Source organism: Gopherus flavomarginatus, chromosome 4 (genome assembly GCF_025201925.1).
Source record: "Gopherus flavomarginatus isolate rGopFla2 chromosome 4, rGopFla2.mat.asm, whole genome shotgun sequence".
Taxonomy (NCBI): Eukaryota; Metazoa; Chordata; order Testudines; family Testudinidae; genus Gopherus; species Gopherus flavomarginatus.
The window spans coordinates 216513025-216530326 of NC_066620.1; the positions used below are offsets into that span (position 1 = coordinate 216513025).

The following is a 17302-nucleotide window of genomic DNA, read 5'->3' on the forward strand; positions in this document are numbered from 1 at the left end:
GGTCACCATGGCAACCCCAGAAGGAGCAGGTGGAAGGGGTGGGCGTGTCCGGAGCACTCGGCCCCGCCCTTTGCGAGCCACGCCCCCTGGTGTCTATGGCGTTGGGTCTGTCGGGAGCCGCTGTCCCCCAGCCGAGCGAGGGAGGAGGCGGAGCCTTCCCGAGACTGCTGGGGGAGGAGGCCCCGCCCAACTGGGGCCGGGATCGGGCTGTGATTGGCTAAAGGGCCGTGTCTCGGCCCCGCCCCCTCGCCGGCCCGCAGAGCGGCGCAGGTTGGTGGGAGAGGCGGGGTGCGGACAGGCGCGAGGGGAGCAGCGGAGCCGCCGCGGAGCGCAGGGTGAGGGGGGGCAAGGGCCGGGGGGGGCAGGTGCGAGGAGGGGACAGAGCGGGGAGCTGGTGCCGGGGGGGCAGAGCGGGGCCCTGGGGGGGCAGGTGCCGGGGGAGGGCAGAGCGGGGCCCTGGGGGGGCCAGGTGCCGGGGGGGCAGGTGCTGGGGGGGGGCAGAGCGGGGCGCTGGGGGGGCCAGGTGCCGGGGGGGACAGAGCGGGGCGCTGGGGGGGCAGGTGCCCGTGGGGGGGACAGAGCGGGGCGCTGGGGGGGCAGAGCGGGGCCCTGGGGGGGCAGGTGCCGGGGGGGCAGAGCGGGGCGCTGGGGGGCCAGGTGCCGGGGGGGCAGAGCGGGGCCTGGGGGGGCAGGTGCCGGGGGGGCAGAGCGGGGCCTGGGGGGGCAGAGCGGGGCGCTGGGGGGGGCCAGGTGCCGGGGGGGCAGAGCGGGGCGCTGGGGGGGGCCAGGTGCCGGGGGGGCAGAGCGGGGTGCCGGGGGGGCCAGGTGCCGGGGGGGCAGAGCGGGGCGCTGGGGGGGCAGGTGCCGGGGGGGAGACGCTGGGGGGGGCAAGTGCCCGGGGGGGGACAGATCGTTGCGCTGGGGGGGGCCAGGTGCCGGGGGGGCAGAGCGGGGCGCTGGGGGGGCCAGGTGCCGGGGGGGCAGAGCGGGGCGCTGGGGGGGCAGAGCGGGGCTTGGGGGGCGGGCGGCTCCCGACGCGCCGCGCTGCTGCAGGTGCGGGCGGGGCTGGGGCCGGGGTGTCCCGGGGCGGGGGCGGCTCCTCCCTTTGTCTCGGCGCTGGGGGGTGACGGGCTGGGGCGGGAGACGGGCCGGCTGGGGACGAGCTTTCGTTGTCTTGGGGCCAGGCCGGTCCCGCGGGCCCCGCCCCGCGAACGGTGCATCCGCGGGGCTCCCCTTTGTGTCCGGCGGGCGGGGCCGGGCTTTGTCTGCCGGGCCCCACGGGGAGGGCGGCAGGGCGGTAGGCGCGGCCCCTGCAGCCCGCCCGCTCGCTGCGCTGGGTCCCTTCCCCGCCTGGGCAGGGAGCGGGGCCGGGCCCGGAGGCTGCCGTGAGACCCGTTCCCATCAGGGCTGGGTGGGCGGCCCCTCCTCTGCAGGTAGGGGGACCAGATGTCACGATTTTGTAGGGACAGTCCCTATTTTGGGGTCTTTTTCTTATATAGGCTCCAGTTACCCCCCACCCCCCCCGTCCCGATTTTTCACATCTGCTGTCTGGTCACCCTATCTGCAGATGCTGTCCAGCTTCCCAGCCTGGACATTGCTCTTGCCTCTCCCTGCTCTTAAAGCCGGGGGCTGCCAGGCTCCAAAACGGCAGCTCCCACAGATCCACCTGTGCTTCATGGCAGGGCTGACATGGCCAGTCCTTCCCTAGTACTTCCAAGGGCTGTGCGGGCACCAGTCCCCCTGCGAGGGAGGTGCTATCTCCATTTTACTGGGGGGAGGCAGGGAATGCAGGCGGTGCGGAGGTTGTGACTGGCTCGTTTCACACAAGTCGTTGCACACACCCTGGGAGTTTCTGGTGCTCATTCCTCTGCGTTCACTGTGTTGTATTGTACTCAGAAGCATAGCTCTCTGAGACGCAGACAGGCTGCATAAGGAGAAAGGGGGTGAAGATAGCTGGGTAGTGTGTATCCCCCTTTCTCTATCTACTTTCTGCTGAACTGCTTAAGCGGCAGCTGTGAGATGGTGGGGTAGTCCTGGGGGGCGGGGGTGTCAGAATCTCAGTCCCTGCAGCTCTTTGAGATTAGACCAAGTCCTAGAGAATACCTTGTAGTTTAGCCCCAGGGAGGGACTCTTACAGGTAGATGTGAAGGACACCTCCCTGCCTGGGGTGTTCGGTCTCTCATGCACAGGTGGTAAATCTGGAACAACTCCTGACTTCAGTGGAGTGATTTCAGGTGTATACTAAGGGAACTGAGGTGTCAACAGTGCCTCTCACGCTGTGGGTACATCTTCACTACCCGCTGTTTCAGCGGGTTACAATCGATTGCTCGGGGATCAATATATCGCATCTCATCTAGACGCGATATATTGATCCCTGAACGCGCTTATATCGATTCCGTAACTCCACCAACCCGAATGGAGTTGCGGAATCGACAGGGGGAGCCGCGGACATCGATCCCGCACCGTGAGGACGGTGTGTAATTCGATCTTAGATACTTCGACTTCAGCTACGTTATTCACGTAGCTGAAGTTGCGTATCTAAGATCGATTTTCCCCCGTAGTGTAAACCAGCCCACAGATCCTAAACCCTGATTGGAGCCCAAGTCACTAATGCAAGCCATAATGAAGCAGTACAAGAAAAGGGAGTGGCTAGAGAGCGAGAGAACCAAAGCAGTTTCAAGACCCTCTCCTCTCCCACACACCTGCACCTTGGAGGAGGTGTGGCTGCTTGTTTGCTCATGCAGGCAGATGCTTAAATGGCAAGGTGAAGGGTACACTACTGTGGGAAGCTAGGGACCCCAAACCAAAGATGGGAAAGGGGCATGTATGGAAGAAAGGTTACAGTGGAGAGATCATGAGGGATCAGTGTTGCCTACACACCTATTTAGCTCCTTTCTGGAGCTAAAAAGTAAAGACTAGTATTTGAGGATGTTGTCCTGGAGGACAGGATCAGAATTCAAAATTACCTTGACAAACTGGAGAATTGGTCTGAAATCAACCAGATGACCTTCAGTGAAGACAATGCAAAGTACTGCACATAATCAAATGCACAACTACTAAATGGAGAATGACTGGCTAGGCTGGGAACTGCTGAAAAGGATCTGGGGTCTTAGTGAATCACAAAGTGAATGGGTCGTCAATGTGATGCAGTTGTGAAAAAGGCTAATATTCTGGAATTTATTAATGGGAGTGTCATTTGTAAGAAAGACCAGGGAGGTAATTGTCCTACTCTTGTTGGCACTGGTGAGGCCTCAGCTGGAGTATTGTGTCCAGTTCTGGGGGTCATACTTTAAGAAGGATGTGGACAAATTGGAGACAGTCCAGAGGAGAGCAACAACAATTATTAGAAAGTTTAAAAAAAATCTGACCTACAAGGAAAAGTCAAACAAACAAAAAAACCGGCATGCTTAGTCTTGAGAGAAGAAGAGTGAGGGGGACCTGATAAGTCTTGAAATATATATTAAGGGCTGTTATAAGGAGGATGGTGATCAGTTGTTCTGTGTCCATTGAAGGTAGGATAAGAAGTAATGGATTTAACTTGGAGCAAGGGAGATATAGGTTAAATATTAGGAAAAACATTGTAACTGTAAGGGTGGTTATGCTGTAGCATAGTCTTCCAAGGGAAGTTGTGGGGTTGCGTTGTCAGAGGTTTTAAAGAACAGGTTGGACAAACACTTGTCAGGGATGATCTAGATTTATTTGGTCCTGCCTCAGCCCAAGGGGTTGGACTAGATGACGAGAGGGCCCGCGGTCCCTTACAGCCCTACATTGCTATAAATCTGAGTGATGCCTGGTGTGGGACCTAATACTAGGCCGCCTTCTCTCCAGGGTCACTGCGGGTAGAGGTGCATGGTATCTAATTATTTCCAGTTTGAAAGAAGCAAAGGGAAGTAGCGTGGTATTGAGGTGTGAAAATTAGCCATTGTTCATGCTAATTAAATTCTCCCCATAAAACTTTCCTGGGGGCTTTTTAGTGGGTTGGATTTAGTGTATCTGGGGTGGAGGCCAGACTGACATGATGGAATGTAACGGCTCTTCCCTCAGGTCAATAGTCCTGGTGTGCAGTAGTTTATGACTGATCTGTAATGGATCTGCTGGATCAATAATGGCTATGCTAGGGGCGGGAGTGGGTTTTTGTTACTGGGGTGTGTAGTGCCTCAGCGTGCATTGTTGTCATGTGTCCGCTGTTTCATGGGTAGCATTGGTTGGAAAGGATTTTGTGCTGTTAGGGTATGTACAGTCATAATAACAAATTTTAAAAAGTGCTTGGCACTTAGCCCCAAGTCTGGAGAGTCAAAGGAATAAATACCAGACCCAGGGATGACTTCTGGTCTGTTATTGGGAGATGTGAGAACTCCAAACTCTCATTGTAGTGGCTGTAAACTGGCAGTATTTAACACCTCCCTGGGTCAGGCCCTTGATGGAATGGTTCAGAGAAAGGCAGTTCTAAATGTTTTCTCTGCAGAAATTGTTGTTTTTTTTTTTAAATAAGCAAGGATGAAAAATGAATGTGCTCTCTGCAGGTCTGTTGTGACAAACTGGAGACTAAAGAGTGTGAAACAGTGAAATTTCAATCCTGATATTGTCAACATCTCCCTAACAAAGGAGGACCTCTGATCCTGGCAGAAAACAATGAATGGAGTTCTGTGGCTATTTGCAGAGGCAGAGTTCTTCCTTCCCAGCCAGGGAGAACTGAAAAGGCTAATCCATAAAGGGTTAGTTCTGATGAGAATGGAGGGGTGGCGGTCTGTGCTTAGATCCCCTGAAGATGGAGACATCTGCAGCAGGCAGTCTCCAGGGTGTAACATCCAGTTGCTCACTCATCTATGTACTGAGCTATTTGCATATTGATGGTCTCTTTAGGATGGCTACCTGGGAAATGCTGCATTTCATCTTAAGGGCTTGGTGAGCACAAGGTGCCAACCCATCCCTTCTCCCTGCCTTACGCAGCAAATGGCATAGACTGGCTGAAAGAGGAATGTAAAATGAGGGGAGGCTCTGGCTGTTGCAGTGGATGAGAGCTGCTGGCGTGATGGCTGTAGCATAGCTTGGGATGCTGGGGGTGTATATCACAGTGTCAGGACTTGAGCTGGTACTCCCTTATTTGCTTGCTGTTCCCTCCCTCTGTCTGACTGTCCTGTCTCTCTAAGAGTGTAAGCTCTTTGGGACACGGACTCTTCTGCCTTCTGTTTGTATCATGCCTAACACACTGCAGCTCCCCCTCCCTCCCCCCCCCGCCGCGAAACAACAGCCCCCAGACTGCTGGGGGCCTGGGATTTCTTAGAAGTGGCATTCACTGAGTGTTTTGTCCTGGTCTGAGGACGTGGGGCCCCTTGCCATTCAGCATGGCTGGTCTGAGGAGAGGCAGCACAGGACTCTCTGGCCAAATAGGTGCGATTGGGGAGTGGTTGAAGTAGCAGAAGTGTGGGTGCTCCAGGAGGAGTCTTGGTACTTGGCTCCATCATGCACGTGCTGCCACCCAGGGAGAGGATGGCAGCTGCTCATTAGCATGACAGGGAGCATGTGATGCGAGTGGAGGACCTCAGGAATGGCAGAAAATGTTGTTTGGCCAACAGAATGGTCCAGGCGATTTTTCACTCTAATTACAACACAATGCAGCCCTGTCTGAAAGGGACTGTGCAAAACAACCTGTCCCCAAATGCACGGAGAACTCCAGAATACAATGAGGAAGCCAGGCAGCAACCCGTGGGTGGGCAGGGGAGGGGAGAGAGGCACCAGGAGGGAGAGGCAGGAAAGGACGTACACATTCTTAGTGGAGACCTGGAGTGAGATGGAGAATCAGGAGCTGCAGAGGAGATTCTAGCACACTCATGAAGAGAGAACAGAGGAGGCCAGTGCTACAGGAGATGAGCAGAGGGAGGGGAAAGAAGAGAGAGGAGGTCTGTGATAGGTTGGAGGGGTTTACAGTCTTTTACCTTCCCGTCACACTGTGTGTGATGGTGTGGTCCTCTCCCGCAGGGCCCCGTGCGGGTGTGTCTTCCTGACCCCTCCATGCACAGCTCTCCCGGGGCTGCTTTCTCCCATGTCTGTTTCCATGCCCCTTAGGTCTGGAATAATCTGATCTTGATCACCCCATCTTGGTACAAATCTGATCTCCACTCACTGCTTTCACAAGGCCTGTCAAGTCTAACCCTCTGCTGAGACACACCCCTCCCTTAACAAACACACAGACTGACAAAGCACCTCCTAATGCATCCCCCGCCCTTCACCCTGCAGGGGAATTGTCCACCCAAGGGCCTGTACCCTTCCCTCCTCAGTTCACCTCAGTCCTCCCAGACCATCCATATCCTTGTTACATGTCTAGTGTTGATTTAGGCCGCACCCAGACACTGAAGAATGATGGACACGTTAGCAGTACCTGAAAGGGACCTGCTCTGTCAGCAGAGGGCAGGGAGCTTGGGAGTGTATTTGGATGAAGTACCCATTGGGCTATGGAAACAGTAACCTGGAGCTGGATTGTGAAATGAGTGGGGAGCTCATGGAGTCATTGAGGGTATGAGAGACACAGCTGCCTTGTTTTGCATGCATGACAAGATGGCAACAGGATTCTGCTCATGCGGGAGGCTGGAGAGCTGGGATTTGGGAAGCCTGAGCATTACCTGGATCATTGTTACTACCAGGAGTAAAGCTTGGCCTTTGCCTAGACTGAGACCAGGGTCTGGTTTACAAAATGGGTCCAGGGTAGGACATTGTCCCCTCCAGTGGCAGACTTTCTGAGCAGAGGTGGTAGCTCTGCCTAGCTAGCACAAGCCAGTAACTCTTATAGGCAGTTTCTTAAGAGAAGAGGAAACGTCCACTCCAGACCAGTGTGCTTGCTGGGCTGGGAAATCTTCCTGCAGGCTCCTGGCTGCCACTCCCAGTGCTGGGCCAGCCCACCCACTACCTAGCTGTCTCCAGGACAGTGGTTCTGGCTCTAGTTGTCTCTGGCGCCTAGGCAAGAAGCTGTAATGCCAGTATCTCTGTCTACTAACAGGGCTTTTGGTGCTGCTCATCCTCTGGTGAGGAAGGTCCATCAGTGCTAACCACTGCTGACACACTGACTGAGATTGGCTCTGTCTGGGTTAATTTGTTCCCTAGTCGAACCTGGTGTTTCCCAGTAATTTTCTTTCCAAACCAGTGAACTGTGGCTTTAGCCATTTGATGCCTGCTGGCTGTACCTATAGTCTCTCATGGGTCCATTGACGCCAGCTGAATGTTAGCAGATACAGTGGAGGAACCAGCAGGAAAATGGTAAAAGCAGTACTGGCAAGTCTTGCTTTTATGGGGTGTCTGCACCTGCAGTGTTGTGGCCGTGTCATTACCCACGGGATCCTGACAGACTGAAGGGAATTCCAAGATGAACAGCACAAATGCGAGGGGGGCAGAAGGTGTGAAGGCAGACACAGAAGAAGTAGAGAGTGTGAGAAGTGCCCCAGTGCCAGGAAGACTCCTCAGCAGTGAGATAAGGACGGCCGTACCGGGTCAGACCAAAGGTCCATCCAGCCCAGTATCCTGTCTACCGACAGTGGCCAGTGCCAGGTGCCCAAGAGGGAGTGAACCTAACAGGCAATGATCAAGTGATCTCTCTCCTGCCTGACAAACAGAGGCTAGGGACACCATTCCTTACCCATCCTGGCTAATAGCCATTGATGGACTTAATCTCCATGAATTTATCCAGTTCTACTTTAAATGCTGTTGTAGTCCCAGCCTTCACATCCTCCTCAGGTAAGGAGTTTCACAAGTTGACTGTGCGCTGCGTGAAGAAGAACTTCCTTTCATGTGCATTGAGCTGGGGACTAACCCCTAAAGGTTGTGACTAGCTGTGTCTATGCTGCACTGGGGAGCATGCCTCCCAGCCTGGGGAGACAGCCTCACAGTAGATGGGGTCAAGCTAGTGCACTAAAAATAACAGTGTGGGACGTTGTGCCTCAGGTGGAGCTTCAGGCTAGCACCCCCACCCTCAGACCCAGCGGATCAGGTGGGCTGCAGAACCTGAGCTGCAGCATCCATGCTGCTATTGTTAGGGTGCTGGCTTGAGCCCCGCTAGGGGCCTGTCTGCTCAGTCCCTGCTGCAGTGTTGATCTAGGAGGCCCTGTCTCTTAGGAAAGACTGCACAGAGTGCTAGAAACCATCCCTCTGGGGCAACCCTGCATTGGCTGTGAGCAAAGGGTCAGAGGAGTTAACAGCACAGGGCCAAATCCCATTTGCCGGTGATGAGCAGAATAATATTTTGGATGGGTGCTGGAAGGAACTGTAATGGTTTTATTGTTATGGTGATATGGGGGGTGGGCAGGCAGGCTTTGTGCCTGGGCTGGCAGCTCTCACCAGATTGGCCTGGCTGATTGAAAAAAGCCTGACACAATCTCTAATTTTTGGCTCTTTGAAGCTGTCTGAGGAGAGGAGAATATCTGCTGATTTCTTTGGGGAAGAAACCCAGGACCAAGGACGAGCTCGCAGTACAGCTCTGGGCAGCCAAAATGGGTGAGATCACCCTTAAAAATCACTCGAGCATCAGTCATGACATCCCTCACATCTTCTCACACGCTTTCATTGCAGCTGGGTCTCCTGGTGGGGCGTGTGGGTACCACGGGACAATAGCCTAGTTCAGAAATTGTCTAGATTCTCTCATTTCCCTTCATGTCTTTACTATTCTGCTTGGACTGTTTTCTTAAGGTGAGAGGAAGACCCTGCCTGTTGCTGTGCGCAGGAAGATGGTTACTGACTGACAATGGTGCAATCATTCAGCTAGCTGGGGGAGAAGATGCTTGGTGGGGTGGAAGCATCCCCTTGGGATGGGAGGTATGCCTAGCTGCTGTTGCATTAGGAGAAGAAAGCTCTTGTATTTCAGAAACGGGCCATCACCTGCTTGCACATGTTGCAAAGAGAATTATTGCAGGGGCAGTCTTGGGAAGGGGTTGTCAGGCCACCCTCCTGTTATAAATTGTCCTGAACTTCCTGTTAATAAGCCAGGCTGCATAACCCTGGGTTTTCTTATTGTCCTTCTGTGATGTCACAGCTCCCAAAGAGACACAGCTCAGCAGCTCCCTTCAGTGACAAAGATGCATCTAATTTAGATTATCCCTTCCTCCCACTCCCGTTTCATCTTTGGAGTGATGATTCCTGGGCTTGCTCTGTGCTGCATGGAACTGCAGTGGTTCTGGGCTGGTGCTCTCCTGAATGAACGTCTCTGGGGATGGGACCAATGTGGCATGACATAGAATGGGGCATGGTGATGTCACAAGAGCTAAGGTGGGAGCACCAGGCTCACAGACACTGGAGTCTCCCTGTGCAGGGGTGTGCACACAAGGGGGGCAAGCAGAGGCATGCCCCTCCCCCCCCAATCAGGGAAGGCACAGAACTCCTCTGGGCCTGGGGCAGGGAGAGTGAGCTCCTCCGGCCTAGGGCCGCAGAGGGAGAGCTAGCTCCCTCAGCCACCAGAGGAGAGGCAGCCCCTCCAGCTGCAGAGGGCACAAAATGCCCCTCCAAAAGTGGCCAAATATTTATTCCTGTGCATGTCCTTCTGGCTATGGGAGCTGTGGGGGAGCTACACTCAGGTGATTTTGCCACACACATTGGAACAGCCCATTAGCAACGTTTTCTAGCTAGGCAGGGAAAGTGTCCCAGTCTTCTCCACTGAAATCTGCAAATGAATTTGTGTTGCCGGTCACATGGGAGGAAGGCTTGGAGGTGGCTTGAATGGAATTGGGGAAAGGAGCATGAGCATTCTTGGCGCGCTGTCTGGAGAGCTGAGGATAATCCGCAGAAAAGAGACTGTGAAGGCCTTGCCGGTCCAGGCTGATATCCTACATTGTGTACGTTGAGGTAGCACCTAGAGGCTAACCTGCTCCAGCCCCCTTGTGTTAGGCACTGGGTGTGTATAGCAAGAGAGAGTCCCTGCTGCAAAGGGCATTATTCTTTGTGTTGCGGTAGCCCTTAGGGTCCCTAGGTGCAGATCAGGACCCCATAGTGCCAGGCACTATACAAACAGAGCAAAAAGACAGACCCTGCGCCAAGGAGCTGATGTTTGAGGTGAGGCAAAATACTGGTCAGCAGGATGGGCAGTGGGCTCAACGCACTGCCAGTCTAACGGGCATCAGACAATGCCTTCCCTTGGGGCACCAATCTGGGGGCTAACAGATCTGTTAGGAAACTTTGCAGCGATGTAGCCAAAATTAGACCACCTCAAGTCCCTCCTAACAGGGTTGCAGGAGAAGAGGTTGGATTTGAATAGAGAGGAAACTGAAAGGAGGATTGGACTCTGATGTCATGACTAAGAGGATGTGGTGGAGGTTGCCTTCAGCATTCAGTAAGTGCGTCGCTCTGAGACTGGGACTACGGCTCCCAAACCAGCAAAGTGGCTTGAATTGATTTGCAAGAGCATGGCAGGTTGCTTGGGTTAGAAACAAGGGAGCTGTTTTGTACCTAGTTCCTCAAGAGTCTAGGGGCTGGGATAGACTCGGCGATGTGTGCTAATAGATCAGAGAAAGGCAGGGGCTGCACCAGCTGGTGGGTTGGGGATTCAGAACAACACTTGCCAAGGGGCTTTTAGATGTTGCTCTGAGTGTCCCAAACCAGTCCCATTTCCTGAAAAACCACATGCCAGGTTTTAAGCCCATAAAAAGGAGGGTTTTGGGTTCTTAACCCAAACTGGAGGCGACACATACCAAATGTCAAACGTTGCATGACTGCGGCATGCAGACGGCCCTTTCTGGGAATGCTGTGCACACGCATGCTCTGGACCGAGATGTATCCTGAGCAAAGTGGGAGGCCTGGAGCGTGAGGCTTTGGGGAATTGTTTGTCAGGCTCCTGTCTGGGTCGTGTGGAGAACCTGTTCCTGAAATGCTCATTCTGTGAGCATGTTTTGCATGCGGGACCCTAGAGTCTCTGTCCCTGATCTCTCTCTGCGGGTCACACGTTTAACTGCACAACAGAACCTCTGAAAAGTCTGAGCTATCCATGCCTTCTGTCTGCCTGCCATCTTGGGTCGCCATCTGTCTGCCACTTTGGGCCAAGTCTCCCATTTTGTCCTCTGGCCTATCAGAGCAAAATTGGTCTCTTTCTCTTCTGATTGCAGCCACTAATCTTGATGTTTTCCTAATTCATGGAATTCAGTGTTGACCAGGTGGAGGAGGTGTCTTAGTGGCCTAGGATTTAGGTTTCAGATAGCCAGAGTTCCAGGACACGTTCAAATGCCACAGGGTCCGTTCAATTGTCCAAACGTCTGCCACGACAGACTGAGGTCCAAGCACTTTACTCTGGCGGGATCTCTACATCTGTACTGCATAGGCATAGAGATTCATAATCCTCTCCTCGTGCCGTGTAATGTGTTGTGTGCAAGTCCAGCTGGGTACCATTTCACACTCCAGACATGGCTGCATTTCACACGCTAAGGCATCATGATCAGCTAGTCTGGCCTCCTGCATATAACAAGCCATAGGACGTTGGATCTTGTTCTGCCTTTCACTGCTAAATTAAAGGCTACTATCAGAAATCTTCTTCCAAAGTAGGTACTTATGGATTTTGATCAAGTCATCTCTTAACCTTCTCTTAGATCAGGGAGTCTCAAATTGGGGGTCGTGACCCCTCAGGGTGTTGCAAGTTTATTAGATGGGGGGGTCATGAGGTGTCAGCCTCCATCCAAACCCTGCTTTACCTCCAGCATTTATAAAAGTATTAAATATAAAAATGTGTTCTTAATTTATAGCAGGGGTTCACACTCATAGACTTGCTGTGTGAAAGGGGTCACTAGTACCAAAGTTCGAGAACCTCTGTCTTAGGTAAACCTAAATAGCTTCTTTAGTCTCTCAGTGGAAAGAATCTCTTCCAGATCTCAAAAATATTCTTGTAGGTATTTTTTAATCTCTTTACATTTAGTCCACATCTGTTGTGAAGTGTGGAGACCAGAACTGGAAATGTAATTCCAGTACTGGTTTCTCTAATACTCTACAGAGGTGTCCTACTTGATATTCCCCTGTTTGTGTATCCAGGGATCCACACTAGTTCTGAGCCATGTTGTGTCACTGAGAGCTCATGTTCAGTTGGCTGCCCACCGTGACCCCAAGTCTCTTTCAGGGGCATTGCTTTGCAAAGCAGTGTCCCATCCTCACTCTTGGTTTCTAGATGGTGATCTTGCATTTGGCATGTTGTGTAATGCATGTCTAGATTTCAGGGGTGGGGAAAGGTAATTCCTGTATATATAAAGTTCTCTGAGATGCTTTGGGTTGAAAGGTGCTGTAGTCTTATTTATTTATAAATCTAGCCATGGCACTTAAAATCTGGGAAGCCCATGACATGCCTGGAAGTACCTGTAACTCTTATTAGTTCATTCTGCAGATGCCTGTAATCTCTGTAATGACTCCCATATCCAGCAGATTGTCAGCACTTGATACAAAACACAATGCTTGATGATAGTTTTTCTCCGCTGATGTGTCATCTCTTGGAATCTGTACAGGATCCTTCACTTGTTTCAGAATCCAGTGCCATCGTTAAAAATAACCCTCTTTCATCTCTGTGCTGCAATGCACCAATTTTTTATCAAAAATAGTAAACGTTTTCTGGGGAGTGCAGCCTGTGACAGTGTACCCCATAAGGCTTTATGCGGGGGGGTACTTATAAATGTAGGTATGATATAACTGGAGTAGGGTTTTGCTACATGTGCCATGTAACACATCTATGTAAAGGTTATGATCTACTGGTTATGTTCATCCCAGTTGTATGCAGGTACCATTTGTGTGTTCAGAGTTATGAACATTGGCTGTATACTTGCTTGATTTCTAAGTAGCCTTAGTTAGAACATTTGGTAACTTCTTGGGAAAGGAATGTGCAAGTTCAGTGCTCAGTCAGGAAGCAATCTATGTTGAAGATGTCGTCATTGTAGCGCAAGTAGAGTAGGGGCGTTAGGGAAGGAGAGCTAAGGAAGCGTTGTTCTAAGTCGGCCATAAAAATGTTGGAAGCACTTAACAGACGAGCTTGGAAGACTCCAATCCACATAAGAAGTCTACCTGAGGACGTTCAAAGTAGCATATGGGTAATGGCGGCTACCTGCAAGTCCTGAGTCATGCATGAGCATGTGACTTGCCCATGTGATTCCGAATCTCCATTTTGTGACTGGATTTTACACAGGGGGAGGGAGAGGTGTCTACCCAAAAGAGAGAGTCTCTTTAAACCCTTGGGAGACCCTTCCATTTTGTCTTCAGCTGGCCAAAGAGGGAGCCTCTCCACCTCCCAGCATACTCGAAAGAAACTGGAACAAAGGACAGTAACTACAGGGGGTGTGAGTGATTGCTGGACCCAGGCTAAAAGGAGATTAGCCTGTAAAAGGGAGTGTTCTGGAACTGATGAGGAACTTACCTGTATTCAGTTTGATTAGACATAGATTTGCGCATTTTATTTTATTTTGCTTCGTAACTTGTTTTGTTCTATCTGTTACTATTTGGAACCACTTAAATCCTACTTTCAGTATTTAATCACTTTTTACTTATTAATATACCTGGGGGAGCAAACAACCGTGCATCTCTCTCTATCAGTGTTATAGAGGGGGAACAATTTATGCGTTTACCCTGTATAAGCTTTATACAGGGTAAAACGGATTTATTTGGGTTTAGACTCCATTGGGAGTTGGGCATCTGGGTGTTAAAAGACAAGCACAGTTCTGTTAGCTGCTTTCAGGTAAACCTGCAGCATTGAGGCAAGTAATTCAGACCCTGGGTCTTTGCTGGAGCAGACAGGAATGTCTGGCTCAGCAGGACAGGGTGCTGGGTTCCCGAGCTGGCAGGGAAAGCAGGAGCAGAGGTAGCCTTGGCACATCTGGTGGCAGCTCCCAAGGGAGGTTCTGTGATCCAACCTGTCACAGGGCCCTCCCCCAATTTCAGTTTCTTTTTTTGCCCCCCTTGCTATAGAACAATCCAGCATGTTTTTTAAACCAAAAAATTACAAATTACTTCCTCCCCCTCCGACCAATGTTGGACTGCAAAGCCGCACTCAAATTCAGTTCATTATCAGCCCATTTTAGAGCTATAATTCCATGTGTGTGAATGGTCTGACTGGGACTGCCAGGCCTGCTGTGTGTTGCTGGAGAGGACTTCTGTAGATTCAACTTTTGCAGTAGACTCCTCGAGGTCAAGCAAGTCTGCTAGGAGTCCTGTCTAGGCCTGACTTCCGTGGCTCTGTTCGGTGGATGTTTGACTAGGTTTGGACTCATCCCAGGAGATGACCTGCTATCACTCCCTCTCCTGCCCCAATGTGTGTCTTGAAACAGTGTGTGGAAAATCTATAGCCATGTAAACAAATAAACTTCAGCTGGCCAGGATGACCGATGGATGGCGGCAAGTCATCGGTACCCCCTAGTGAGCCCGATAGGCGCTCGTGTCTGTGCAGAGATGGAGAGATCTGCTAGTGCCGGCTGGAACAGGATTGGTGAAGTGGTTTAGGGAGGATGGAGCGGAGCTTAGTGGGAAGGCAGCGTCCGTGGAGTAGCGTGTCCCGTGAGTGCAGTATGTGACTGCATAAAGATGTTTGCAAACCCCACCCCTCCTGCTAGCTGCTCTTTCTGCCTGAAGGAAACCATAGGCCGCTCCAGCCATTTCAGCTGCCCTGGGCTAATGCGCCAGGTCATATAAAAAAAACCTTCGTGGCAGGGTTTGCTCGTGTCAGGTGATGGCTGGAATGTAGTTGTATGATGATTTTCTGCCCTTAGGGAGTAACGCTGGCTTTGAACCTCCATTCTGTCCTGTGGCTTGCGGGTCCCAGGGTGGTGGCTGTGCTCGGCCTGTCTCCAGTTGCTCTGCTTGTACTGCACTCTGGGAGCAGGAGCTGTTGGAATCCCGCTGGCCTCAGGCATCACCACTGTGCCAGTCTGGGGGTGCTGCATGGGAGTCCCCCGCTCACGGAGAAGGTTTGCACATGGCTTTGTAACACAGGCCTAGTGCTCCCCTCGGTCCTATCTGCTGCTCTGCTCCACCTTGTCCTTGGCCTCTACGCCTGGAATGGCCACCTCCTTAATTCCCCCTTGAAGTGCTGCGTTTTGGGCTGGTGCCCTGCACTGCCTCTCCCCCACCGACTAGGCTAGGCTTGTCAATCAAACAGCCCACTGCCCTCATCCTGGTGAGCGCCACCACTCTAGTCATAGGTTATAACCCACGTGCACAAATACCCCCTGCTTTGCCTAAGAGTCCCCTAGTTACCTTGTCTGGCAGCTCCCTCCCCATTCATGTTACCTGCACAGGTTGGGTTGGGAGCTCCTTGGAATGGAGACCTTGTCTGATCTGTGTCCCCCACGCTGAAGGACTTGCTAGCTTCGATCCTGGTCTCTTAGATGGAAAAGGCAGCGGAGTCATGTCAGTCTGGGTGATGCAGGTCTGTGCAATGTGATGTATCAGCATGAAGCTGGAATAGTTACATGGGTCCTCTTCTGTGATGTAAACAGGGCAAAGCCCCATAGAACTTACTCTAGGGAGCAGTCCTGCCCGGGGGGATGGATGGGCCACAACTTAATAGCTCTCATCTATAACTGTCCTCTTCCTAGGATGTGTCCCCCACAAACAGGTGCTCGCTGAACTGGGAGAACCATGTGCTCCCCATGTGTGATCAGATGATGTGCTCACCACACTCTCTCTGCACGGCCGTTCATGCACAGGTGCCCATGGCAGGGAGTTATGCCTGCTGCAGTGAGATTCCCCTCTGTACCCCTTGTGACACAGTGGGAATTTTCTGTAGTATGTTTTGAGTCCTGTGTGCTTCAGTTTCCCCTATAATTTGCATGGCTACCCAGTTGGGTTGGAGGAGGGAAGGCCTGCATTGGCTCTCAAGGAAGACTAAAGGCTTTTGTACACTTGACATGCTGCAGTGGCAGCCTTTCAGTATAGACGCTTCCTATGGCACCCATCAGTGTAGGTAACCCATCTTCGCCAGAGGGAGTAGCTAAGTTAGTGGAAGAATTCTTCTGTTGACCTAGGGCCGTCCACGCCTGGGTGTGGATTCTTCATACTCGTGAGAGAGCTGGGTCAGCCTCATTTGTTAGTGTAGACCAGGCCTAAGAAACCTAGGTGTGCATGCGTCACCAAGCGATCTAGGCATGGTGAATGGGTTTTGAAAAAGGACTGGCCGAGGCTGACCCATGCCAATGGAAGATCTGAGAAGGCAGTGGAAAGCCCACTTGCCGGGATACTGACACCTAGCAACCAGTGGCCCTGAGGGAGGAGGGTTTCCCCATCTCTCAGCTGGGAGGCTGAGCTAAGGCCCCAGCTCAGAACAAAGGACTGGAAGGTGTGTGGGAGGCAGTAAAGGAGGACTTGTGGAAGAAACTTGTCGCTCTCCTGCTTGGGAACTGATGGAGGGAAGTCAGAGACAGAGCCTGAAAATAGAGTTCACTGCAGGTTGGTTGGGCTCTGGGCTGACCAGAATGGTTGATGGTTTCACCTTCATCTCTGTGCTAACCTGAGGACAGCCTGTGCTGTGTTCCAGCTGATTAATAAACCTGGCTGTTTTATACTGGCTAGAGTGCATTGGCCCCTGCAGAGTGGACAAGTCTCTCTCACAGGCGTCTGGCTCAGTTGCTCACTTTGGGAAGCAGGAGGGCTGAAGTCCCAGAGAGGAGGTGAGGCTGCGTGGCTGATCCTGAAGGAAGAACGAGACCCTTGGAGCTCTAGCACATCAAAGGGGTTCCTCCTGGGGACTGTTCAAAGTGGGGGCCTAACACCAGTCCTGTGGAGCTGTGACACTCCTGTTAGGGGACAAGTCAGGGGACTTTCTGCCTTTTCTACTTGTCTTCCCCAGAGTCCCTTTGACAGATCAGGAAATACTGAGAGTTCTGAGTGAAAACAGGGCTCGGATAGAGCTCTGTCTCCCCCAGGTCGGTAAGTTTTGTTCCTTTATCAGCCTAGTGGCCATTGGAAAAATGTACTGCTGTCAGCCAGCCCGCCGGTCTGCTGCTCATGCTGTCAGGCACGTAGAGTAGGAAGCGCCTGGAGCAAGTCCACAGAGCTGAACTTGCTGCTCTGACTCTCCTGGGTGTTGGGATGGTGAAGTGAGCGGCTGTGAAAAGCAGAGAGAATAATGTGCTGACAGAGAATAGCTACAGCCTAGCAGTCTCTCTGCTCCCCTAGATGGGCCTTGGAAAGGTGTTCTTCCCCCAGCAAAAACATCCTCAGGCTGGCCTGGGAGGGCGCCAGGAAAGCAGTCCCATTTCCTCTCCCGTGCTTTGAGCATGTGCAGCCATTTGCTGAGGCAGTGTCAGCCCTGGTGGGCATGAGGAATGCAATATGCCAGCCACACACGGTCTTGCTCGTCCCTCTCCCAGGCTAG

General features: G+C 52.5%; 1 protein-coding gene across 2 annotated transcripts in view; it reads left to right on the forward strand.

Annotated features, from left to right (window-relative positions):
- Window positions 1-223: 223 nt before the first annotated feature.
- Window positions 224-17302, forward strand: part of DPYSL5 (dihydropyrimidinase like 5) — a 109973-nt gene continuing 92894 nt past the window's right edge. The window contains exon 1 of one of the 2 annotated variants that reach the window (XM_050948830.1): window positions 224-270. The gene's annotated coding sequence lies outside the window, so the exon portion shown is untranslated. The other variant, XM_050948828.1, reaches the window with a different exon arrangement.